Consider the following 26,396-nt stretch of genomic DNA (forward strand, 5'->3'; position numbering starts at 1 on the left):
AATCCATTCTTAGAGGAATAAACCATCATGATCATTTCCATGTTAAGTACCTTACTTAGTACCATTATTGCACTTTTGGTAGTAAGGGAAAACAAAGACCTATTTACCAATTAGAAGTATGTTATCAATCTAGCCTTCAGTTATGACTAGCAGCATCAGAAGAAGTCGCAATCATTGAATCTTCAATGGGAAAGGAAACAAGGTTATAGAGTTGGAAGAGATCAATGAATCAAAGTAAGAACCATGGTTCAGAGACAAACCCTAATGGATTCCAGGAAGAATCTAGATAAGGGATATATTCAATTATATCCAGTAAGATCATTACGGAGTTCAAGAAAAGTTTAAGTCTGCATAAGTCAGAACCACACTTCGAAAACGTGAGAGAGTTCAAACTTCGAGGACGAAGTTTAGTTTAAGGGGTAGAGACTGTAATATCCCAGGTAATGGGGTTACAAAAATAGAGGAAACAAATGTGTGCATTGCATTCATGCATAGAAAATCTGGGGAATTTTCGCGCTTTAAAGTAAAACAGTCACTGTAACTGAAGTTTCACTTGACCTTGGTGGAATTGAAGTAGCTCATCAAGTCAAGAGCTATAAACCTCAATGTGACTTTGCTAAAACTTTGTTTTGGGTAGAGATAGTTTGAACTAAGGGGTTAGATCAAATGGAACTGATAATCAACACAACAACACTTTACTCAATGATCAATTACTTGATCTTATAAAATATTATAATATGGCAATCCTTGTCATAACATATGAACACCAATTCAATTGCAGATCAAGTAACAATAAAATGGAGAAGTCATTCTTGACTTATCTTTTCCATGTCTTAAATCAATCCTTGATCCTACCATGAACCTCATGGTATTCATTCTACTTTATTCTTGGAAACATAACAAGGAGATCAACTCTAGAAATATATATCTTTCTCTATTCCATATTATTATATACCAAACCTAGAGAGGTGAGAGTCCTATTTCATTTAGGGAAGCAATGACAAACCTAGAGGAAAACCTTGGATATAAATATCCATATGATCACAACATCATCTTCAAGAGGAACCCTAGGATATTATTCAAGACCTTCCCTAAAGAAAGAACCCATTTATGTTAACCATAGATATTGGTGACTACATCATTATCTTTGGAGAATAACCTTAGGATAGAATTGAAGTCCTTCCCAAATGAGAGAGAGCATTTATATCAATCCTAGCTTTACCTAATTAAGAATAAAGGAGAACCTTTGAACTATAGTATTAAGAGATTAACCATTTCATCTTGAAGTGGTGAGATAACCAAATATCAATAAAATTATATCCATGAACTGATGAAGTAAAGTAATAACTAATCTAATTAAGTTATCTAGGTGGAGAATTAACCTTCTCATACCTAATTAGATCTTGTGAATACTCCATAAACCCTAGAATGATCATTCCTATATAAGAGAGCTCAAGATATGATGTTACCCTCCAGTTAGTTGAGGAAACACTTGGAATTAAGGGAGAGACCTATTATATATTCAAGTGGTTAAACCAGCAATCCTTGAGAGAACTCTAAGTGAATATATATCTCAGGTATTTCCTGGGATATCAATCCAATGAGACAACCATGATCATGTCCACCTAAGGAATTATAAGAGAAGTAATATACCTTAGTTGATCAAGACAATACATGATCTTAGAAGTGAGAAACCTAACTCAGGAGAGATATACTTTAGAAAGCCAAACCTGGATCATTATAAATTGAGTGATGATCATAAACCCTAAGAACTTGAGGTAGAGATATTAAGAACAAGTTGATCATGCCTAATCCATGATCATTCTCTTGAGGTATGTGAGGATAAGTTAAACCCTACTAGGATAAGTATATCCCATTTCCACATGAAATTATAGGGAGATCACTATTAATCAAATACAGGCTTATATCTCAATCTTAACTTATGAATCACTTGGTGATCATATGTAGAATCCTACCACATCTACATTCCACTTATTCTTCACCTAAGAAACATAAGAAAACCTTAGAGTCAAACTCCATACTTAATATAGTGAGAAACCATCCATTCATATGACCAAAGTTAACTATAAAAAGAACTATAACCCATATAGTTACTTTAATGATAAATTGAGGATAATAATAGAAGTTAATTGGTAGAAGATAAAAACCAATTCTCATATCCTTAGTAATTAGGGAAGCACATAAAATATGAAGCAAGTAACCATATTACCATGGTTAGGGGAGATTAAGCCCTAGCAAATGCACTATGGTGTCATCCCATATCTACAACCTAGAATTATATCTCAACCCTAGTTTGTGTATCATTTGGGTGATCACAACTAAAACCTAAGCCATATTTGAGATTCAAACCATGTGACATTAGGAGAATATAGTTTGAACCCTAATGGTTCATTAATTAAATCCTATGCTTCAATTATAGAACATAAGAGCCACCTAATGCTAAGTCCCATAATTAAAACCATATAAGTAGTGATCAACCACTTATCTTTGTAATCAAGATCAATCATGATAGAACCAATATCTACTTAGATCCTTTCAAATATAATGATAATATTAACTTTAATAAGGGGGTTGTAATAGAAATCATAAAGCCCTAATAGATTGATGCTCACATAAAATCATATGTGAACAACCAACTTCTTAAATAAGATAACAAGTCCTAATGATAAACTCTAAAATACCTTGAGCTGGAATTACCAACTCTAATACTTCAAACAGATTGATCCACAAGAAAAACATAAAAATAAAATGAGGATATAAATTCATGCTTATTTTCTATTTTGAATAAAACACAAATATGCAAGTAATTAAATATAAAATATGATTTCAAAATAGAATAGGGAAACAATAGTCAGTATACTAAATCTTGAATGAATTAGCATAATTACAAATTATGTACAAACAGTATTGAATTCAAATATGAATCCAAATAGTAAATATAAAATAGAATTATAAAACAGAAAAGAGAAAAAAAATAGAAGAGGAGGCTTACCTGGACTCACCTGGCCGAGCAGCCCACCAGCAACCCAACTACCTCAGCCCAATACACAGCCCAGCAAACGGTCTGGCAGCAACCCAACATGGCCCAAGCAGCAGCCCAATTACCGACCCACATACCCCTTCGTCAAAATATCCTGAGGAGCTCATCCTCATCTTCTTCCTCGCGCGGTGGAAAACACGACGCCGTGCCTCTCTTCTCCCTCACGCTGGCAGCCTCCCCTGGCTCGACGTCGTGACGAGGCGCGCGCCCTGGCGCCGTATAAAAGCCCTGGACGAACCCTCGCCCGATCTTCTTCCTCCTCTGCTCCGTTTTCTTGCCCTGCCGAAACCCTGGCCGCACCACTTCACCATTACCGCCGGCGATGGAGACCTCCCCAGGTCAAGCCGTGACCACCACTGTGACCACCGTCGTCGACTCGTTACTCCTGCACAAGGAATCGAACCAAGAAGCCCCCAGTCGCCGGTGGGAGCTTGTTCCCTTTCGCCGGCCACCGCCAGCAAACCGACGATTGCCGTCGATTAGGACCACCTCCGGCCACGCCGTCTAGCTCAACACAACCACGGTGAGCTCACGCACCTCCTGGACTCCCTATTGCTTCCTAATTCGCACCGTAGCATGCCCGCGCCGTTCACCACCGTGCGCCGCCGCAATCGGAGTTCGCCGGGGTTCCTCCGGTGACCGTATCGGGGCGGCGCCGCCACCAATGTGTTTGCCTTGGCGTGCTCGTACCAACGCGCCTCTGCGTGACCCCGCGGGAACCCGGGAACGCCGCCGTCGTCGGCAACTGGCCGCCGGCCAGCAGCTTCTCTTACCACATCAGCGCCACCAGGGCACTGACGTGGACACTGGCCCACTAGTCAGTGTCATGTGGGTAGATGTAGCCGGGTACATTTAGTAGTTTCAGCCAATTTCTTTTAATTTCATTTCAATAATTACTGCAACTTTGCACATTTATATAAAATTAATAATAACTCAGAAAAATGAAAATAAGATATCAAAATTCTTAGAAAAGTAAGCTCTATCCAATAAAAATATAACATGAAAATTTTATTTTTAATATATTTTATACTTGTTATTTAAGCCCTAATTATCTTTACTATTAAATTGCAATAGGTAGCTTCCTGGTGTCACACTTGGGCCTCTCAGCTTAAAGGTGAAAGCAGCCTATACAGGCTTAAATAAAAAAACGTGACGGCCCAAAAGTAAGCACTGTTCCGTCACATCCGCAGATATACAACAGAAAAAACATGAGGTTATGGCCGACTCGGTCGATCAGATTTTGTTTCCTAAACATGGTTAAATAGGACATGCTCGATCGGATTTAGTTTCCTAAACGCTTGAGGAAACATGGCCGACTCGAAACGACCTGATTGTTTTTTTATTTTTTCTTTACGTTTTCAACTGTACGTACACGCTAAGAGGAGCAATACGTTTTCAACCGTATGTACACTAACTCACGATCTAGCAAAGAGAACTCTCACACTTGGATGGTCTCCGCTCTCCGTCCGTAGATCGGGTTAAGCTATGCACGACTCATGGCCATTGATCCATCCATATATATGCACGCAAATAAAATGTTTTCAAAAAATTAACGTATGTAAGGTTCATATATTAGGACACTACAACATCTTATATTTACTAATTGGAGACTCCCTACGAGCAATCACGTTAATTCTCACGTTAAAAAGAAACTAATCCATCCGATATAACTCACAGCTATTAACAGTGGTTGGATAAGATGGACCCACCAGACTATCAGACTCCTCGCGATAAGGCCTTCCTATATATGCGCAAGGCAGCTTCTTTATCTCCACGGGAAAACAAATCTCCACACGCAAGGCAGCTCATCATAATTCATCGCGATCTCGCCCTTCTCTACATGCTCCCAGCGGCTTCCTGGAGAAAATCCCTCGATCGCATCCTTTGTTTGGCCGCTGTTGCCGACACCGCACGCCGCGCGCCGCCGCCAGCGCCCCAGCGGACGAGGTGATGGATTGTGGTGTATTGACCTACAAATCTCTGGTGTGATTCATGATGGCATCGTCAGCAATCCGTGAGAAAAGCATGCATGCATGGCAGGGCCGCACAAGGCAGGTATGTCAGTGAGCGATCAATTCTCTTCCTTCAGCCTGTATATTGACGATGCATGGACACGAGCATGCAAGTTTCAATCTTTCCGAACGCATGAGCCATGCAGAACGATCGATGGTCTGCATCTTGCATGCGACATGTATGCGTACGAAAGATCGTTTGACGGGGCCGCAGCTAGCGACCATCTCCGACACAAGGCACAACGTTTGACAGTGGTCCTCTACTCAGCTAATCTGGCAGATTTTGAGTACTGTATGTAATGCAATTTTATATTTGCAGTTCTAATCTGCTCTTTTCTAAGATTCAGCGATAATTCATCTAGCTTCTTTTGTTCTTTGACCGAGAAACTCCCAAGATAGTCGTCGGTCAAGGTACCGAAGTAGCGGATGTATGAATGTAAATTTGCAGCAAAGCGTGTGTGCGGCTGCTGCCTTCAAGAACCATTGTGTACTTCTCCCGGTCATCCTCTTTTTCAGCTACATGGGAGGGCCGATGGAATCAGCACCCGGCTTTATGAAGCATCCAATGACACAGATGAATTTTCTTAGTAATTGCTGCTCGACCAGTGCCGAGTGAACATCTATGTTTCTGTTCCATCTCCTAATCCAGTCATTAAATTCTATTTAGACCTACGAAGAGGTATCAAAACTACGCCTATCATTAAAAGCTCGGGCATTGCCCCTAGATATTTTTGCAGCAGGTTGCCATGGGCGCCGCCAGTGTTGTGGGGGTGATGGGGCCTAAGACCATGTGGGTTGCCTGATCTCACGAATTAATCGAGAGAAAGAAGATAAGTTTTTTCTATTTTTTTGAATTTAAAAAGTAGGTAATTATTTATGAGTGTTACATTCATATAGAAATATATCTAATGCTGCCCGGCGGCGTCGTTGACCCTAGCTCCGCTCTTTCCCATCGAGCCATCCCCTCCTTGCATGTCCTCTCTCCTTCCACGTTTTTGTCCATCTAATGGAGGCTATGTGGATCAAGTAGGCTATTTGAAGAATCTTTAATCTAACGCACTTTTTATTAATCAGCATATCATTAATATCAACATTTTCCATCCAAAAATAAGTAGCACTTGAATTTGACTAGATTCAAATGTATCTGGACGTGTCTTAGTGTATAGATACATGCGACTTTGGATAAAATATATGAGTCACTTATTTTTCAAGGGAGGAAATATATGTAATCTGTATTTATGACATCACTAACACAAGTATATGCATGCCTCCGGTGGTAAAGCACCGAGAGTTTGTTGGATAATTAGGTACAATTTCCATGATTAATTCCAGAATATTAAGCATGACGACAGTAACTGCTAACATGTGAAACTCGAACATACTAGATGCAGTGTTCAACATGAACAGTAGCAGAGCAAACAGTACAACATCCATCGCTAAACAGATCGAGATATGTCGCACGTACCGATCTGGTGGAGGTGGCGGTGAAGGTGTAGCAGACGATGTTGCAGCAGTAACGTTGTTGATGACGGGGACGACGGGTCGTAGTAGACGGCGTTGAAGACGACGGTAGGCAGCACCGCCCGACTTGGACGGAAGGCGACCCGTGATGAAGAGCTTGAGCAGTTGCGCAGAGCGCTTCCCAAAAACCTAATTCGCCCTCTCCCGTACAGGATCGCAAGGACGAGCGGTTCCGGAGACCTGCTCTCCCGTTCGCCGATGCACGTCGGCGCGCAGGATGGAGTAGGCTACGATGGCGGCGCAAGCAGAGAGAGGTGGAAACCGTAACTCGTGGGTTGTAATTTAGTTATCGGAAATTGAGGGGTACATAAATATCGTGTAATCATATGCAGAAACGGCGGTGAGAATAAAATTTCTGAGAAAACTGAAGACCAAGGGCATCTCCAACGGGATGAGCGACCAGTTGCGTCCGTGCGTGCCTAAATTGCGTATGGTACCCGCTCTAGCGGGACGACGCTGACCGGGCCATCCGCACCGATGCAAACGTTACCAAAAAATGCGCCAGGTTTGCATCTCTGCGGACGCGGTGGTCCCTCCGCCCGGTCCTCGCACAGGCCCGCCTGGCAGGGGTACAGATGCTTCGTCTTCCACGGTATAACTTACGGGAAGCGCATTGTAGCTTTTCAGGGCTGCGTTAATGGCGCGCCTCGGCTTCCGCGAGCATGCGCTGCTGGGCGGCATCGCAGTGGCAGGAAATTGAAGGCGTGATGCCATCCAAGCTTCTTAAAGGAACACTGTCGGCGCCCATTTCCCCGACCACACTATTGCCAGAGTTCACCCTATCCACCCGATAGACGCCATGGCGAAGAAATGCTGGCCGTTCCACAAGACCAAGAACGACCACGAGGCTAGCGGTCCGGCATCGAGTTCGCGCGCCGCCTCTCGGAGGAAAACCAGCCGGTGCCATGGCTGGACGCAAACCTGTCTGGAGGAGGCTGGTACCTCAACTCCAGGAGCGTGCCCACCTTCCATGCGAGGGCCGAGAGCGCCATGACAAGGTGCGCCACCGCCGAGCGATCTTGCCAGCCGATCTCCGAAAAGATCCAGCATACACGCTCAACTCCTACAACTGGATCTCGTTCGGGACGTCGGAGTTCGACGCGCGCCGCCGAGCTGGATACCTTGGCGACCTCGACTACTTCGACAGCGAGATCGTCGCGGAAGAAGAGGAGAACGATGAGGAGGAGGCGGAGCGCGCAGACAAAGACCATGACGACAGCGGGCCAGCGTGGGATCCGGAGACCCAGCCGCCGAATATTGGCGAGGAGGAGGCCATTGCCATGGCACTGGCCAATAGCGAGCTGAACGAGGTCGCTATGTGGGATGGGCTCGCAATCCAGCTCCGCGAGTCAGTGCTCGCGCAGGGGAGGCCGGTGACTCCTCTAGCCACACCGACGCGTTCCAACGACCGCGCGTCGGCTGCTGCTCTGGCCTAGGATCCGTGGCCACTTCCACCACAGCCTCCTGCACCGGCGACGGCTTGGCCGCAATTATCGCAGCCCGCCTTTCCTCCTCCACCGACGGCGTACCAGCTTCCATGGCTGACACCGGAGTTCATCGACCTCGTCACGACGACGGGCAATAGCCATTAGCTAGGTTTTAGCAGACCTTCATGGCCTTTTTAAGTCTTTTTGTTTTTTTATTAATGTAAATTATGCATTTTATCAATGGGGAAAAAAGTACGCGTCGACGTGCCGCTGGAGCCACCCCCGACGCATTATGTGTCGCCCCGCTGGAGATGCCCTAACACTCCGATTACTCTCGATAAAGAAAAATCTAATTCCTTGGAAAATTATAGACCAATTTTTTTATATTTCTTTAAATTTTGCAAGAATTATTAATATCATTTGTTGACCCTATTGCCACATATGGGATATACACATAATTTCATGTATCTGCACTAAGAGAAAGCTGAGGCGGCCATGGCAACGCCCAATTATTCATCTATATTTCTAATATTTATACTATGTGTTATTTGCGTTTAATGTTTAAACCTTTGGCATGTGTGACATTATAGAACCGTGGCAAAGCACGAGCATTTTACTAGTTAATTCTAAATTCAATTAAAATTCAATAATTAGGAAAACTTTCCAAATTAAACAAAAACCAGTAAATAAATAAAGAAAACATTAAAACTAATTTTCTTTATTTGTTAATTTGTTAAATCCTTATTATTGGAATTTAAACCCTGATTAATAATTACCTTAATTATTAATTATTGAAAATTAATAAAATACCAAATCCAATATTATTATTTCAAAGTTATTAATAACTTCAAATTCAAAATGAAGTTATTAATCATAGAACTACATGGTAAATAGTAAACCCTAGTTCCATATGGTAGAAAACTAGGAACTCATCATTTCATGTGTAATCCTAAAAACCCTAATGCCATTTAGACCCTAGTTCCATTATTACATGTGAACCCTAAATTGCTTCTAACCTAAAACCTAGGTTAGAACATGTGATCATGGTACCTTCTTTCAAAGCATAGAACCGTAGTAGCAATTAAATACTTGTCTTGGCCACACAAAATGTAGAAGACCTATCACTAATATATGGGTATCCCATGTGTTCATCTTCATCAGACCTAAATAATCAAGTAGGGTCAACCAAGTATAAACCCTAGATCCTATTACCAAAGCCATCATCCTTATTCATTCCTATTTAGCATCACACCATTGTGATGAACCCTAATAGCAACTACATCTACTAATTTGTACTACATACCCATGTTCCACTAAACATTACTAGTGCTAGATACTTATGAACCATAATACCTAGGAGCCAATCATTTCTTACTTAGTGGATCCCATAGCAAACCCTAGGCAACCTCAACCTTAATTGTAATACTTCTTATTAATTAAGAAGTATGTTCTTCAAAAGTTATTCTTTTGAAGAAAATAAGGAATCATCATCAATCCTGCCTAATAGAACCTATAGCCAATAGCCAACTATCATCCGCAAGGTAAACCAACTTTGATAGAACCTATTTATAATAAAGATGCTTAGGCTTAACTCAACCTTGCAAGACCTAGGTGTTGATGAATCCAAACTTGTTTGGATCTATCTAATACTTACTCCAGAAACTAAATGAAACCATAGTCAACCATAGAACCCCACCAACCTAATTATCATACTTGTTCTTTATTAAAGAACATGTTCTTCAAAAGTTATTCTTTTGAAGTATATGATAATTAATCATTAACCCTGCCATATAGTGCTAAAACCAACCACTATTCATTACATGTTAGGATTATACCAAATGTTATTGATGTGTGCTATTAGTATTATTGTTATGATATATTGCAGCACCTGTTTATTATACCAAGCAACCAATCCTTAATAAGAACCTTGTTTGTGAATCACTCTAAAAGTGCAACACACCCTGAACCAATCATTACAACTCACTAATCCTAAATCATTGGGGTTAGGTCACGCTTAGAGCGATTGCATCTCATACTTATGCATTATTGCATCCTTGCCAATCTTTTTAACATCGTCCTTACCGGACGATGATGCTATTTCAGAATTTGGAGTTATTGCGTAACGAAGACCTTGTCTGCATAATCTTGCAGTCAAGAAAGGCAAGTTCATCACTTGCTCATGTCATTTGAGTATCTTTATCAAATTACTTGCAAAGTACTATGATTATCACTATTGCATAAAAACCAAAACCACTATTTTCATAACTATGAATATGACTATGTGGTGGGCAATGGAACCATATGGATTGTGTTGATATGGTGGAGGTTCCATTGCAAGGTTTTATATCCATCTAGGATTAAACAACAAATGTCGCTAGTGATTCTTGTGCCGTAATACCCGTGTTAACCATAAGATCCGGAGTGGGACGGAGTAGTCAAAAGTGTTTCCACCTCTCGTTCATCAACGGATGCGCTTTACCGTAGTACACTTGTAATCCAAGGGGGCAAGCTGGTGAGGCTGGGGAGTCCTAAGTCCCCATGGCATTGTCCGTAGTACACTTGTCGCCCGAAGGAGCAAGATGGTGAGGCTGGGGAGTCCTAAGTCCCCACGGTATTGCGGTCTATGATGGGTTGCAGCTACCGGCGAAGGAGTTTGGTTCGATCCCAGACTGTCGTCGTGGTCGGGGTCCACCCGTAAGTGGGAATAATGGGACCGGTGAGGACCCAGGGTCGGGGCATGCAACAAAGGGTGGGTGTTCGAGGTAGCGGAGGAACATGATTGGCTAGACCTTATACCGGGCCTCACACCATAGGAAGTGTGGACGGGTTGCGCGCCCGGTTGGCACCAAGGTTAAGATCTCTTATGGGTAAAGCAACACACCTCTGCAGAGTGTAAAGAACCGTGACCTGTCACTCCCTGTTCCGGGATATGGAACTGCGAACGCAGCCGGAAAGGAGCTCCATGAAGTTCTAGTAAACCGGTGAAGGCTGACGGACATAGTTCTTCTGAATAAAAGCAACCTTTTGAAGAAATGGTTATGAAAACTTTCATTGGTATTAGACTTTCTGGTCTAATGCTGTAGCTAGTGCATTAAACACCTCTTTCCTATAATGAACTTGTTGAGTACGCTCGTACTCATCCCACTCTTAAATCCCCTGCTTAGATATGGAGGCATCGAAGGAGGATCTACAGTGCAACTCGAAGGCCGAGGAGTCAACAACTACTTCACGAGACAGGACCCTGTCAGAGGAGTCAGATACCATATCCAACAAGGAGAAAACCTAGTTTAGCCATAGAAGGGAACTAGTTTCCTAAACCTAGCTCCTATTTAGCTAGAATCTATTCTTAGCCTCTCTAGCTAGTTAAATACTCTACAAATAGAGTTCGTGATAGAATTAGACTACGAGTCGTTCTTCTGGAGTTTATTTGCAGTATTACCTCATTGTAAAGTAGGAGGCTATGATGATCTTATGTAACAGAGTCAATGTTGTAATTCTATAGACATGCCTTGGACCCGCATATGTTTCTGTTGTACCACTCTGAGCGATATAATACTAGTGGAACGGTGTTTCATTGGTGTTATATCAGACTTGCATACTACACCATGCAGTGGTATGCCGGGACACCACAATACGTCTCCAACGTATCGATAATTTCTTATGTTCCATGCTTGTTTTATGTTTTATACATACTTTATGTCATATTTATGCATTTTCCGGCACTAACCTATTAACAAGATGCTGAAGAGCCAGTTGCTGTTTTCTGCTGTTTTTGGTTTCAGAAATCCTAGTAAGGAAATATTCTCGGAATTGGACGAAATCAACGCCCAGGATCTTATTTTTCCACGAAGCTTCCAGAAGTCCGAAAGGGAAACGAAGTGGGGCGACGAGGCGGCCACACAGTAGGGCGGCGCGGCCCTAGCGTGTGGGCCCCTCGTGGCGCCCCCTGATCTAACCTTCCGCCTACATAAGCCTTCGTCGAGAATAACTCCAGTACCGAGAGCCACGATACGGAAAAACCTTCCAGAGACGCCGCCGCCGCCAATCCCATCTCGGGGGATTCAGGAGATCGCCTCCGGCACCCTGCCGGAGAGGGGAATCATCTCCCGGAGGACTCTTCACCGCCATGGTCGCCTTCGGAGTGATGTGTGAGTAGTTCACCCCTGGACTATGAGTCCATAGCAGTAGCTAGATGGTCTTCTTCTCCTAATTGTGCTATCATTGTCGGATCTTGTGAGCTGCCTAACATGATCAAGATCATCTATTTGTAATGCTACATGTTGCGTTTGTTGGGATCCGATGAATATTGAATGCTATGTTATGTTGATTATCAATCTATTATCTATGTGTTGTTTATGATCTTGCATGCTCTCCATTATTAGTAGAGGCTCTGGCCAAGTCGTTACTTGTAACTCCAGGAGGGAGTATTTATGCTCGATAGTGGGTTCATGCCTCCATTAAATCTGGGACAGTGACAGAAAGTTCTAAGGTTGTGGATGTGTTGTTGCCACTAGGGATAAAATATCAATGCTATGTCTAAGGATGTATTTGTTGATTACATTACGCACCATACTTAATGCAATTGTCTGTTGTTTCCAACTTAATACTGGAAGGGGTTCGGATGATAACCTGAAGGTGGACTTTTTAGGCATAGATGCATGCTGGATAGCTGTCTATGTACTTTGTCGTAATGCCCAATTGAATTTCACACTACTCATCATAACATGTATGTGCATTGTCATGCCATCTTTATTTGTCAATTTCCCAACTGTAATTTGTTCACCCAACATGCTATTTCTTATGGGAGAGACACCACTAGTGAACTGTGGACCCCGGTCCATTCTTTTACATCGAATACAATCTACTGCAATACTCGTTCTACTGTTTTCTGCAAACATCATCATCCACACTATACATCTAATCCTTTGTTACAGCAAGCCGGTGAGATTGACAACCTCACCATCACGTTGGGGCAAAGTAATTTGGTTGTGTTGTGCAGGTTCCACGTTGGCGCCGGAATCCCTGGTGTTGCGCCGCACTACACTTCACCGCCATCAACCTTCAACGTGCTTCTTGGCTCCAACTGGTTCGATAAACCTTGGTTTCTTACTGAGGGAAAACTTGCCGCTGTACGCATCACACCTTCCTCTTGGGGTTCCCAACGGACGCATGTTGTACGCGTATCAAGCTCTTTTTCTGGCGCCGTTGCCGGGGAGATCAAGACACGCTGCAAGGGGAGTCTCCACTTCCAATCTCTTTACTTTGTTTTTGTCTTGCTTTACTTTTATTTACTACTTTGTTTGCTGCATTATATCAAAATACAAAAAAATTAGTTGCTAGCTTTACTTTATTTACTATCTTGTTTGCATTCTCCATATTAAAAAACACAAAAAAATTAGTTACTTGTTTTTACTTTATCTAGTTTGCTTTATTTACTATTCCTAAAATGGGTACTCCTGAAAATACTAAGTTGTGTGACTTCACAAACACAAATAATAATGATTTCTTATGCACACCTATTGCTCCACCTGCTACTACAGTAGAATTCTTTGAAATTAAACCTGCTTTACTAAATCTTGTTATGAGAGAGCAATTTTCTGGTGTTAGTTCTGATGATGCTGCCCATCTTAATAATTTTGTTGAACTATGTGAAATGCAAAAGTATAAGGATGTAGATGGTGACATTATAAAATTAAAATTGTTTCCTTTCTCATTAAGAGGAAGAGCTAAAGATTGGTCTTTGCCTAAGAATAGTATTGATTCATGGACTAAATGTAAGGATGCTTTCATTGGTAGATATTATCCTCCTATTAAAATTATATCTTTGAGAAGTAGCATAATGAATTTGAAACAATTGAATAATGAGCATGTTGCCCAAGCATGGGAAAGAATGAAATCTTTGGTTAAAAATTGCCCAATCCATGGACTGACTACTTGGATGATCATCCAAACCTTTTATGCAGGATTGAATTTTTCTTCACGGAACCTATTGGATTCAGCTGCTGGAGGTACTTTTATGTCCATCACTCTAGGCGCCGCAACAAAGCTTCTTGATAATATGATGATTAATTACTCTGAATGGCACACGGAAAGAGCTCCACAAGGTAAGAAGGTAAATTCTGTCGAAGAAACCTCTTCCTTGAATGATAAGATTGATGCTATTATGTCTATGCTTGTGAATGGTAGATCAAATGTTGATCCTAATAATGTTCCGTTAGCTTCATTGGTTGCTCAAGAAGAACATGTTGATGTGAACTTCATTAAAATAATAATTTCAACAACAATGCTTATCGGAATAATTCTAGTAACAACTATAGGACATATCCTTATAATAATGGTAACGGTTATGGTAATTCTTATGGGAATTCTTACAACAATAATAGGAATGTGCCCCCTGGACTTGAAGCCATGCTTAAAGAATTTATTAGTACACAAACTGCTTTTAACAAATCTGTTGAAGAAAAGCTTGGGAAAATTGATATACTTGCTTCTAAAGTTGATAGTGTTGCTGCTGATGTTGATCTTTTGAAATCGAAAGTTATGCCTAATGAAACTAAAGATATTAAGTCATTTGCTACAGCAAAATCCATCCAAGTTAGAATTAATGAGAATATAAGATTGATGGCCGAATTGCGTGCTAGGTGGGAAAAAGAAGAAGATGCTAAAGACAATATAGCCAAAGTTTGGACTATTACCACCACTAGTAATGATAATTCTTCACATGTTGCTACACCTCCTACTATCAATGGTAAAATAATTGGTGTTGGCAATGTTTCCTCTTCTAATGCAAAGCTTGCAAAACTGCCTGAAACTGCTAAAACTACTGAAACTGCCTGTGATAAAACTGCTGAATTTTTTTCTAATGTTGGGAACATTGATCCCATTCCTTTAGATCATAATGGTTTAGATTTTGATGATTGTCACATCTCTGAAGTTATAAAGTTCTTACAAAAGCTTGCTAAAAGTCCTAATGCTAGTGCTATAAATTTGGCATTTACGAAACATATTACAAATGCTCTCATAAAAGCTAGAGAAGAGAAACTAAATTGTGAAACTTCTATTCCTAGGAAGTTAGAGGATGGTTGGGAGCCCATCATTAAGATGAAGGTCAATGATTTTGATTGTAATGCTTTATGTGATCTTGGTGCAAGTATTTCCGTTATGCCTAGGAAAATCTATAATATGCTTGACTTGCCACCATTGAAAAATTGTTATTTGGATGTTAATCTTGCTGATAACTCTACAAAGAAACCTTTGGGGAGGATTGATAATGTTCGCATTACGGTTAACAATAACCTTGTCCCCGTTGATTTTGTTGTCTTGGATATTGAATACAATGCATCTTGTCCCATTATATTGGGAAGACCTTTTCTTCGAACTGTTGGTTCCTCTCAAGAAAGGTATGGAACACTTCCCTAGAAAGAGAATGAAGTTACCTTTGGATTCTATTATTAGAACGAATTATGATGTTGATGCTTCATCTCTTGATGTTACTTGATATACACTTTCTGCGCCTAGCTGAAAGGCGTTAAAGAAAAGCGCTTATGGGAGACAAACCATGATTTTACTTCTGCACTTTTGTTTTATATTTGAGTCTTGGAAGTTGTTACTACTGTAGAAACCTCTCCTTATCTTTATTTTATTGCATTGTTGTGCCAAGTAAAGTCTTTGATAGTAAGGTTCATTCTAGATTTGGATTACTGCGTAGAAACAGATTTCTTGCTGTCACGAATTTGAGCAGTAGTCTCTGTAGGTAACTCAGAAAAATCTTCCAATTTACGTGAGTAATCCTCAGATATGTACGCAACTTTCATTCAATTTGAGAATTTTTCATTTGAGCAAGTCTGGTGCACCTAAAAAATTCGTCTTTACGGACTGTTCTGTTTTGACAGATTCTGCCTTTTATTTCGCATTGCCTGTTTTGCTATGTTTGATGGATCTCTTTATTCCATTAACTTTCAGTAGCTTTGTGCAATGTCCAGAAGTGTTAAGAATGATTATTTCACCTCTGAACATGTGAATTTTGATTATGCACTAACCCTCTAATGAGTTGTTTTGAGTTTGGTGTGGAGGAAGTTTTCAAGGATCAAGAGAGGAGGATGATACAATATGATCAAGGAGAGTGAAAGCTCTAAGCTTGGGGATGCCCCGGTGGTTCATCCCTGCATATTTCAAGAAGACTCAAGCATCTAAGCTTGGGGATGCCCAAGGCATCCCCTTCTTCATCGACAACATTATCAGGTTCCTCTAGTGAAACTACATTTTTATTCCATCACATCTTATGTGCTTTACTTGGAGCGTCTGTATGTTTTTGTTTTGTTTTATTTGAATAAAGTTGGATCCTAGCATTCATTGTGTGGGAGAGAGACACGCTTTGCTTTTGCATATGGACAAATATGTCCTTAGCTTTATTCTTAATGTTCATGGCGAAGGTTGAAACTGCTTCGTTAATTGTTATATGGTTGGAAACAGGAAATGCTACATGTAGTAATTGGTATAATGTCTTGAATAATTTGATACTTGGTAATTGTTGTGCTCATAAGGATCATGTTTAAGCTCTTGCATCATATACTTTGCACCTATTAGTGAAGAAATATATAGAGCTTGCTAAAATTTGGTTTGCATGATTGGTCTCTCTAAGGTCTAGATATTTTCTAGTAAGGGTTTGAACAACAAGGAAGACAGTGTAGAGTCTTGTAATGCTTGCAATATGTTTTTATGTGAGTTTTGCTGTACCGGTTCATACTTGTGTTTGCTTCAAACAACCTTGCTAGCCTAAGCCTTGTATTGAGAGGGATTACTTCTCGTGCATCCAAATCCTTGAGCCAAAAACTATGCCATTTGTGTCCACCATACCTACCTACTACATGGTATTTTCTGCCATTCCAAAGTAAATTGCTTGAGTGCTATCTTTAAAGACCTCAAAATTTATCAACTCTGATTTGTGTCAATGTTTTATAGCTCATGAGAAAATTTATCAACTCTGATTTTCAATCTTGTCAGGCAACTTTCACCAATGGACTAGTGGCTTCATCCGCTTATCTAATAATTTTGCAAAAAGAGCTGGCAATGGGATTTCCAGTCCCAAATTAATTAACCTTCATAATTTTACAAAAAAATAGACACTCCTCCATGGTATGTGATTGTTGGACGGCACCCGAGGATTCGGTTAGCCATGGCTTGAGAAAGCAAAGGTGGGGAGGAGTGTCATCTAAATAAAACTAAAATAAAAAGGCATTCCTTCATGGTATGAGATTGTTGGCAGGCACCCAAGGATTCGGTTAGCCATGGTTTGTGAAAGCAAGGTTGGAAGGAGTGCCACCCAAAAATAAAAATGTTTCATGGGAGCCGCTCTTCGAAGGTTTGTCTCGCAAGGGGGGTAGAGTGCCCATTACCATTCGTTGACAACAACAAACACCTCTCAAAACTTTACTTTTATGCTCTCTCTATGTTTTCAAAACAAAAGCTCTAGCACAAATATAGCAATCCATGCTTCCCTCTGCGAAGGGCCATTCTTCTACTTTTATGTTGAGTCAGTTTACCCACTCCTTTCCATCTTAAGAAGCAAACACTCATGTTAACTGTGCATTGATTCTTACATACTTGCATATTTGCATTCATCATATTACTTTATATTGACAACTATCCATGAGATATACATGTTACAAGTTGAAAGCAACCGCTGAAACTTAATCTTCCTTTGTGTTGTTTCAACACCTTTACTTTGAATTTATTGCTTTATGAGTTAACTCTTATGCAAGACTTATTGATGCTTGTCTTGAAAGTACTATTCATGAAAAGTCTTTGCTATATGATCCAGTTGTTTAACCATTGTCTTTACCATTGCTTCGAATCTCTGCATTCATTACATGTGCTTACAATAGTATTGATCAAGGTTATGATAGCATGTCACTTCAGAAATTATCTTTGTTATCGTTTACCTACTCGGGACGAGTAGGAACTAAGCTTGGGGATGCTGATACGTCTCCAACGTATCTATAATTTCTTATGTTCCATGCTTGTTTTATGACAATACCTACATGTTTTATACATACTTTATGTCATATTTATGCATTTTCCGGCACTAACCTATTAACAAGATGTCGAAGAGCCAGTTGTTGTTTTCTGCTGTTTTTGGTTTCAGAAATCCTAGTAAGGAAATATTCTCGGAATTGGACGAAATCAACGCCCAGGATCTTATTTTTCCACGAAGCTTCCAGAAGTCCAAAAGGGAACCGAAGTGGGGCGACGAGGCGGCCACACAGTAGGGCGGTGCGGCCCTGGCCCTGGCCGCGCGGCCCTAGCGTGTGGGCCCCTCGTGGCGCCCCTGACCTACCCTTCCGCCTACATAAGCCTTCGTCGAGAATAACTCCAGTACCGAGAGCCACGATACGGAAAAACCTTCCTGAGACGCCGCCGCCGCCAATCCCATCTCGGGGGATTCAGGAGATCGCCTCCGGCACCCTGCCGGAGAGGGGAATCATCTCCCGGAGGACTCTTCACCGCCATGGTCACCTCCGGAGTGATGTGTGAGTAGTTCACCCTTGGACTATGGGTCCATAGCAGTAGCTAGATGGTCGTCTTCTCCTAATTGTGCTATCATTGTCGGATCTTGTGAGCTGCCTAACATGATCAAGATCATTTATTTGTAATGCTACATGTTCTGTTTGTTGGGATCCGATGAATATTGAATGCTATGTTATGTTGATTATCAATCTATCATCTATGTGTTGTTTATGATCTTGCATGCTCTCCGTTATTAGTAGAGGCTCTGGCAAAGTCGTTACTTGTAATTCCAAGAGGGAGTATTTATGCTCGATAGTGGGTTCATGCCTCCATTAAATCTGGGACAGTGACAGAAAGTTCTAAGGTTGTGGATGTGTTGTTGCCACTAGGGATAAAACATCAATGCTATGTCTAAGGATGTATTTGTTGATTACATTACGCACCATACTTAATGCAATTGTCTGTTGTTTGCAACTTAATACTGGAAGGGGTTCGGATGATAACCTGAAGGTGGACTTTTTAGGCATAGATGCATGCTGGATAGCTGTCTATGTACTTTGTCCTAATGCCCAATTGAATTTCACACTACTCATCATACCATGTATGTGCATTGTCATGCCATCTTTATTTGTCAATTTCCCAACTGTAATTTGTTCACCCAACATGCTATTTCTTATGGGAGAGACACCACTAGTGAACTGTGGACCCCGGTCCATTCTTTTACATCGAATACAATCTACTGCAATACTCGTTCTACTATTTTCTGCAAACATCATCATCCACACTATACATCTAATCCTTTGTTACAGCAAGCCGGTGAGATTGACAACCTCACCGTCACGTTGGGGCAAAGTAATTTGGTTGTGTTGTGCAGGTTTCACGTTGGCGCCGGAATCCCTGGTGTTGCGCCGCACTACACTTCGCCGCCATCAACCTTCAACGTGCTTCTTGGCTCCTACTGGTTCGATAAACCTTGGTTTCTTACTGAGGGAAAACTTGCCGCTGTACGCATCACACCTTCCTCTTGGGGTTCCCAACGGACGCGTGCTGTACGCGTATCAGGTTACAACAAGTGACATTTTCCTTGCTCAAATGAATCCACTCCAACAAGGACTCATTTTGCCTATCATTCACTTCAACTAGCTTGGCCTTGTGTCTCTTTAGAGTGGCAATCTCCTCTTCATGGTCACAACATTGCACCTTCTCTTTACTCAAGCGATAGTATTCATCCAAGGCCTCCTCTTGAGTAGAAATGACTTCCAAGAATTTTGCATTGTGTCTTCTCAAGAAGTAAACTTCGTCAAGGAGCTTATCACAACATGAATTAGGACCTTCATCTTCTTTCTTTTTGTACACTTCCTCTTGAGGATGCCTCTCCATCTCGGATAGGAGTTCAAACTTGCATTCCAAATATTTGAAGTTCTTGGTAAGGGTTGCAACATCCTCGAGCAACCATTCATGGCTTTCTTCAAGATAGCACTTCTTCGCCTTGAGCTCATCCACCCAACCAAGAGCATAATCTCGGTCCTTGATGAGTTGGGAGATGAGAGAATTGTTGGAGTCCTCAAGAATAATAGCACTAGCTTCAAGAGACATACGCATACACACTTCTTCCTCATGAGCTTGAGTGAGAGAGATAAGCTCTAATTCCTCCTTCTCAAGCCTCTCCTTTTTCATCATATGGTCTTGATCTCCTAGCATGTTAGTGGGAGAAGCATCCAAACCCACAATAGATATAGTATTTGTCAAAGATGTAGGTTCGGAAAGGGGTTCTACCTCCAACAATACTTTTGCCACTAAGCAACGAGAGGTGTTGGTGATGAGGTTCTCGTTTGGGGAGTCGAAGGGAGAGATGGAGAGAGTGGAAATGGCGATGGCGGCCACTTCTCCTTCTTTCCCTTTGTCTTCACGCTCATCATCTTCATCGGAGGAGTACTCCTCATGAACAATGAAGGCTCTTGGCTTCTTGGTGGAGGAGATCTTGGTGTCGTCGTAGTTGGAGGAAAACTTGGAGAAACCTTTGGAGAGGGATCTAAACTTGCTCTTACGAACGAGCCTTCCACCGTTGTCTTCCCTTCTCTCATAGATACAATCCGCAACAAAATGACTTTTGTTGCTGCAATTGTAGCAAGAACTTCCCTTTTGTTCCTCCCTTGGGCTCTTAGAGGAGAGTCTAGTAGAATCATGAGGTGAGTATCTTCTTGGCCTTGAGCTTCGTGTCTTGTTTCCACTCCAAAAACTCTTGGCGGCAAGAGCCATGTGTTCATGATAGTTGGCCTTGAGATCATCCGGACCCCACTCAAAGGGATCATCGTCGCTCTCACTAGCTCCATGCTCCTTCATCTTCAATGCAAGGTTGGGCTTGCCGGTGTTGTGGGCGCAAGCAACAAGATCTTCCGCATTCTTCTTACAGATGTCCAAAGCGATGACTTCACTAAGGACTTCATCGGATGTCATGGCACGGAAAAGAGGCGTTTTAGCGGATGGCCGTCAACTTTACTTCCTCATAAGGAAGGAGAGCATTGTAGAACTTTCTCTTGATCCAAGGGTCATCCACAAACGTTGCTCTAAGACCTTGCATTTGCACGGCGAGAGCAATAAGGCGCCGGTACATCTCTTCGGGTGATTCTCCCTCATTCATGACGAAGTTGTCGGCCATATTGTTCACTTCATCTAAACGAGAGCTTTGGATGCTCTCATTTTCGAGGAAGAGTTTGTCAAGTTTATCCCAAGTTTCCTTGGCGGTCTTGAGCGAGCGGATATGGGCGCGGTCCTTGGGCGTGACGGCCATGTGAATCATGTTGATGGTGGTGGCGTTGAGTTGGTCATCCACCACTTCCCTTCTTGTCAAGTTCATTGGGTCTCGTGGTGAATAGCCCTCCTCAATGATACGCCAAAGCTCGGTAGAAGCACTGCGCACATGGGAACGCATTAAGAATTGCCAATTTTCAAAGCTATTAGATTCAAGTAGCGGTGGTGAACCATGAGTCATAATACGAGGCATGGGTACTGGGACATTCACGGTGTAATCAGTTGGTGGAGGCACTGCATGATTACCCCTTAATTATCCCGCAACCGGAGGTTCATCCTTCCCTTTTGATGAGGTGTCAACATCCTCAAGTTCCTTTTCTCGAGGTGGCTTTGTTGATTGCTCAACAAAACCAACAAGAGGAAAAGTGTTGACTTGTGGTGGGGGAACATTGACACCTCCCTTAGGATCTATGATGGGGTTTGGTTTTGGAGTAATCAACTCCATCATCATAGCCTTCATTTGAGATACAATGGATGACTCCAATTTCTCGAGGTCATCCAAAGTAGCCGGAGTATTATCGGAAATTGATGATGGAGATGATTTCTCACCGGGAAGGAACCATTCACAACCGCCTCTTGTTCGGCCATTTCTTAGGCGGTTGATGACCCACAAGTATAGGGGATCGCAACAGTCTTCGAGGGAAGTAAAACCCAATTTATTGATTCGACACAAGGGGAGACAAAGAACACTTGGAAGCCTTAACAGCGGAGTTGTCAATTCAGCTGCACCTGGAAACAGACTTGCTCGCAAGAGTTTATCAGTAGTAACAGTTTTATAGCGATGCGATAGTGAAATAACAGCAGAGTAACAGAGACAGCAGTAGTGATTTTAGTAAACAGCAGGATTAAAATACTGTAGGCACGGGGACGGATGACGGGCATTGCATGGATGAGAGAAACTCATGTAACAATCATAGCAGGGCATTTGCAGATAATAATAAAACGGTGTCCAAGTACAAAGCAATCAATAGGCATGTGTTCCATATATAGTCGTGCGTGCTCGCAATGAGAAACTTGCACAACATCTTTTGTCCTACCAGCCGGTGGCAGCCGGGCCTCAAGGGAAACTACTGGATATTAAGGTACTCCTTTTAATAAAGTACCGGAGCAAAGCATTAACACTCCGTGAACACATGTGATCCTCACATCGCTACCATTCCCTCCGGTTGTCCCGATTTCTGTCACTTCGGGGCCATTGGTTCCGGACAGCGACATGTGTATACAACTTATAGGTAAGACCATAAACAATGAATATCTTGATGAAGCAATAACATGTTCAGATCTGAGATCATGGCACTCGGGCCCTAGTGACAAGCATTAAGCATAACAAGTTGCAACAATATCATCAAAGTACCGATTACGGACACTAGGCACTATGCCCTAACAATCTTATGCTATTACATGACCAATCTCATCCAATCCCTACCATCCCCTTCGGCCTACAGCGGGGGAATTACTCACACATGGATGGGGGAAACATTGCTGGTTGATGGAGAGGCGTCGGTGGTGATGGCGGCGATGATCTCCTCCAATTCCCCGTCCCGGCGGAGTGCCAGAACGGAGACTTCTGGCTCCCGCGACGGAGTTTCGCGATGTGGCGGCGTTCTGGAGGGTTTCTGGCGACTTCGACTTCTCTCCGTGCGTTTTTAGGTCGAGGCCGATAAATAGTCCGAAGGAGGGCATCGGAGGCCGGCCGAGGGGGCCACACCACAGGGCCGCGCGGGCCCCCCTGGGCCGCGCCGCCCTATGGTGTGGGGCCCTCGGGCCTCCACCTGGTTCGTCCTTCTGGCTCCGTTAGTTTCCTGGGAAAATAGGGCCTTCTGCATAAATTCCGAGGATTTTCCCGAAAGTTGGATTTCTGCACAAAAACGAGACACCAGAGCAGTTCTGCTGAAAACAGCGTTAGTCCGTGTTAGTTGCATCCAAAATACACAAATTAGAGGCAAAACAATAGCAAAAGTGTTCGGGAAAGTAGATACGTTTTGGACGTATCAACTCCCCCCAAGCTTAGCTTATTGCTTGTCCTCAAGCAATTCAGTTAACAACTGAGCGATAAAAGAACTTTCACGAACACATTTGCTCATATGATGTATAAATTCTCATGCTATGGCTAATACTTAAGCAATTCATAATGAGATACATGCAAATAAGATCATCTAACAGCTATGTCAATCATGGAGAGGTACCAACAATTAATAATAAGCATCATGAATCATGTATATAAGCAGGATTGCAATGTTCATAAGAGAGTATGATAAAGTGGTATCTCGCTTGCCTGTATTTGGTTGGCAAAACATAAATGCCCGGGCACCTCTGGAGTTCATAGAAAGACTAGAAGTAGTAATTGTCAAAAGATAAATGCATCAAAGTTATACCACAATCAATCATATTTTGAGACAAGCATATTATACTAAGAATGACAGTTGTGCTCTCAAGATAGTGCTCAAAGAAATAATGGAGACACAACATAAAAGTAAAAGATTGACCCTTCGCAGAGGGAAGCAGGGATTAACATGCGCTAGAGCTTTTCATTTTTATAAAGACAGGAGCAAAATTATTTTGAGAGGTGTTTGTTGTTGTCAACGAATGGCAATGGGTACACTAACTACCTCGCCAACCGGACTTTCAAGAGCGGCTCCCATGAATTATTGCATATTTATTTGGCACTCCTTCCAACCTTTCTTACACAAACCATGGCTAACCGAATCCTCGGGTGCCTGCCAACAATCTCATACCATGAAGGAGTGCCTTTTTATTTTAGTTTTATTATGATGATGACACTCCCCCCAACCTTTGCTTACACAAGCCATGGCTAACCGAATCCTTCGGGTGCCGTCCAACAATCACAAACCATGGAGGAGTGTCTATTTAAGTTAATTAATTTGGGACTGGGAATCCCATTGCCAGCTCTTTTTGCAAAATTATTGGATAAGCGGATGTGCCACTAGTCCATATGAGAGTCCGTCAAAAGTAAATGACAAGGTTGAAAGCTAAACACCACATACTTCCTCATGAGCTATGAAACATAAACACAAATTGAGAAGCATTTTGAAGGTTTTTAAAGGTAGCGCACGAGAATTTACTTGGAATGGTTTGAAATGCCATGCATAGGTATTTATAGTGGACACTTTTGGAACAACTTGGTTTTCAGGTATTTGGAAGCACGAGCAGCGTTCCCGCTCAGTACAAGTGAAGGCTAGCAATAGACTAGGGAGCGACAAATCAAGAGAGCAGTAACTGTCATAATCATGCTTGCGGCAAAATATATTAACGGAGGCATAAAAGTGATACAAAAACTCTGAAGCAATATAAATCATCGAGGCTTAATTGACTTTTTGTTCTGTCATATGCACGCGTGAGCATGTGCCAAGTCGATATAAATGAATTATTCAGAGGAGGATACCACAATGCCATACTTACTTATGAATAAAACAATGCAAGCAAACATCCATGACATGCTACTCATATTAATAGATTGGAGCTAAACATGAGAGATCATAAACTACTAGACTTTCTCAAATAACATTTACCTCACATGAACCAACTAAGCATGCTCACATGGATGAGTATATGTACAAAAATGAAAACAAATAGAGTTCATACCAGCCTCTCACCACAATCAGATTGTCGTAGATTGTCATTATTGCCTTTTCACTTGTGCAGCTTGGATAATATGAAATGAAAACCACGCTCCAGCCACCAAAGACCATTGAACTAATAAAGAACTTTACAAACCAAAGAAGAACAGCAAATGTTTTTGGTGTTTTCGAATTAGAAACAAGAACAAGAGGAAACAAACAAACAAAGCAAAATCTTTTTGGGTTTTCTTATAGCAAACTAGCAATAGCAAATAAAGTGAAACAAATGCAAGAAACCAAAGCAAACAAATGGTGAAGAGAAACAACAGAAATGTTTTTGGTCTTTTTGTGTTTTGGGAAAGAAACAAAGCGAAAACAAGAAATAGCAAACTAAAAGAAACACAGAAAAGCAGGATGACAAAATCTGCCAAAACCTGACAGCAGTACAGAAATCGATTTTTACAAAAATCTTACGTTGCTCAGATCGAAAAGTGTTCAACTAATGAAAGTTAGATAACAACCTGGGGAACCTGCACAAAAATTGGCAGCTCAAAATGACGCTCTGGCTATTTTTGAAAATTTTACGGTAACATTCCAGAATCTGTTTTCAGGCAGCACTTCCCCAAATATCATCTTCCTCTCATTAGAAAACCACTCGAACAAACAAAACAAGTATGTGCAAGTATTCAGCAACCATAATATGCAAAGAATGAGTGATGCCGGTATACCTTGCCCCAAGCTTAGGCTTTTGGCCTAAGTGGAGTTCAACCCCAACGAGGGTCGTTGTTCCTCGCCGGTGGGTAATTCATGGAATAGTCATAGTAAAGCTCCTGTGCAGAAGAAAAGCGTGAAGGCTCCACATATCCACCATGTTGATGCGAGGAACTTGCTGCATCGGATGATGAGTCGAGGTGCTCCTCGACCTCCGTGTCGTCTCTTGCATGTTGGCCTCCTCTCTCTATGTGTGCATCCAGTGCACCTTCTGTGACCGACCAATCTCCCCTGGAATCAAGGTTAGACAGAACAGGCGCAGGCAATCTTACTAGTTTCTCAGTTTTCTTAGTTATTCTCCAAACTTTCTTATAAAATATCATCTTGTAATACAGGTTACCCAAGTTGGAGGAATCTGAAACAAATTCATGTTTAATCATAGAGGCTATGTCAAGTTTTTCTATGGGGAACGGAATATCAAAATGATGAGGTTCTACATTATGAAAAGCTAGTAAACGAGAGGCGATGAGACCTCCACAAATTCCACCTTTCTCACGGTTAGTAGCAAGTCTATAAGCTATCAATGCCCCCAAATTATAAGTCTTACTATTTTGCAGTGCCGCAGCTAGAAAAGCCAAATCCGGGATAGAAAGTTTACCACCAATCCTTTTAGCAAGAACGCATTTGGTAATAAAATAGGCAAAGTAGCGGATAGCTGGGAGCTGAATACTAGTGATTTTACCATTATCCCCTAAGAAACTCCTTCCAT

Source organism: Lolium perenne, chromosome 1, assembly GCF_019359855.2.
Source record: "Lolium perenne isolate Kyuss_39 chromosome 1, Kyuss_2.0, whole genome shotgun sequence".
Lineage (NCBI taxonomy): Eukaryota > Viridiplantae > Streptophyta > Magnoliopsida > Poales > Poaceae > Lolium > Lolium perenne.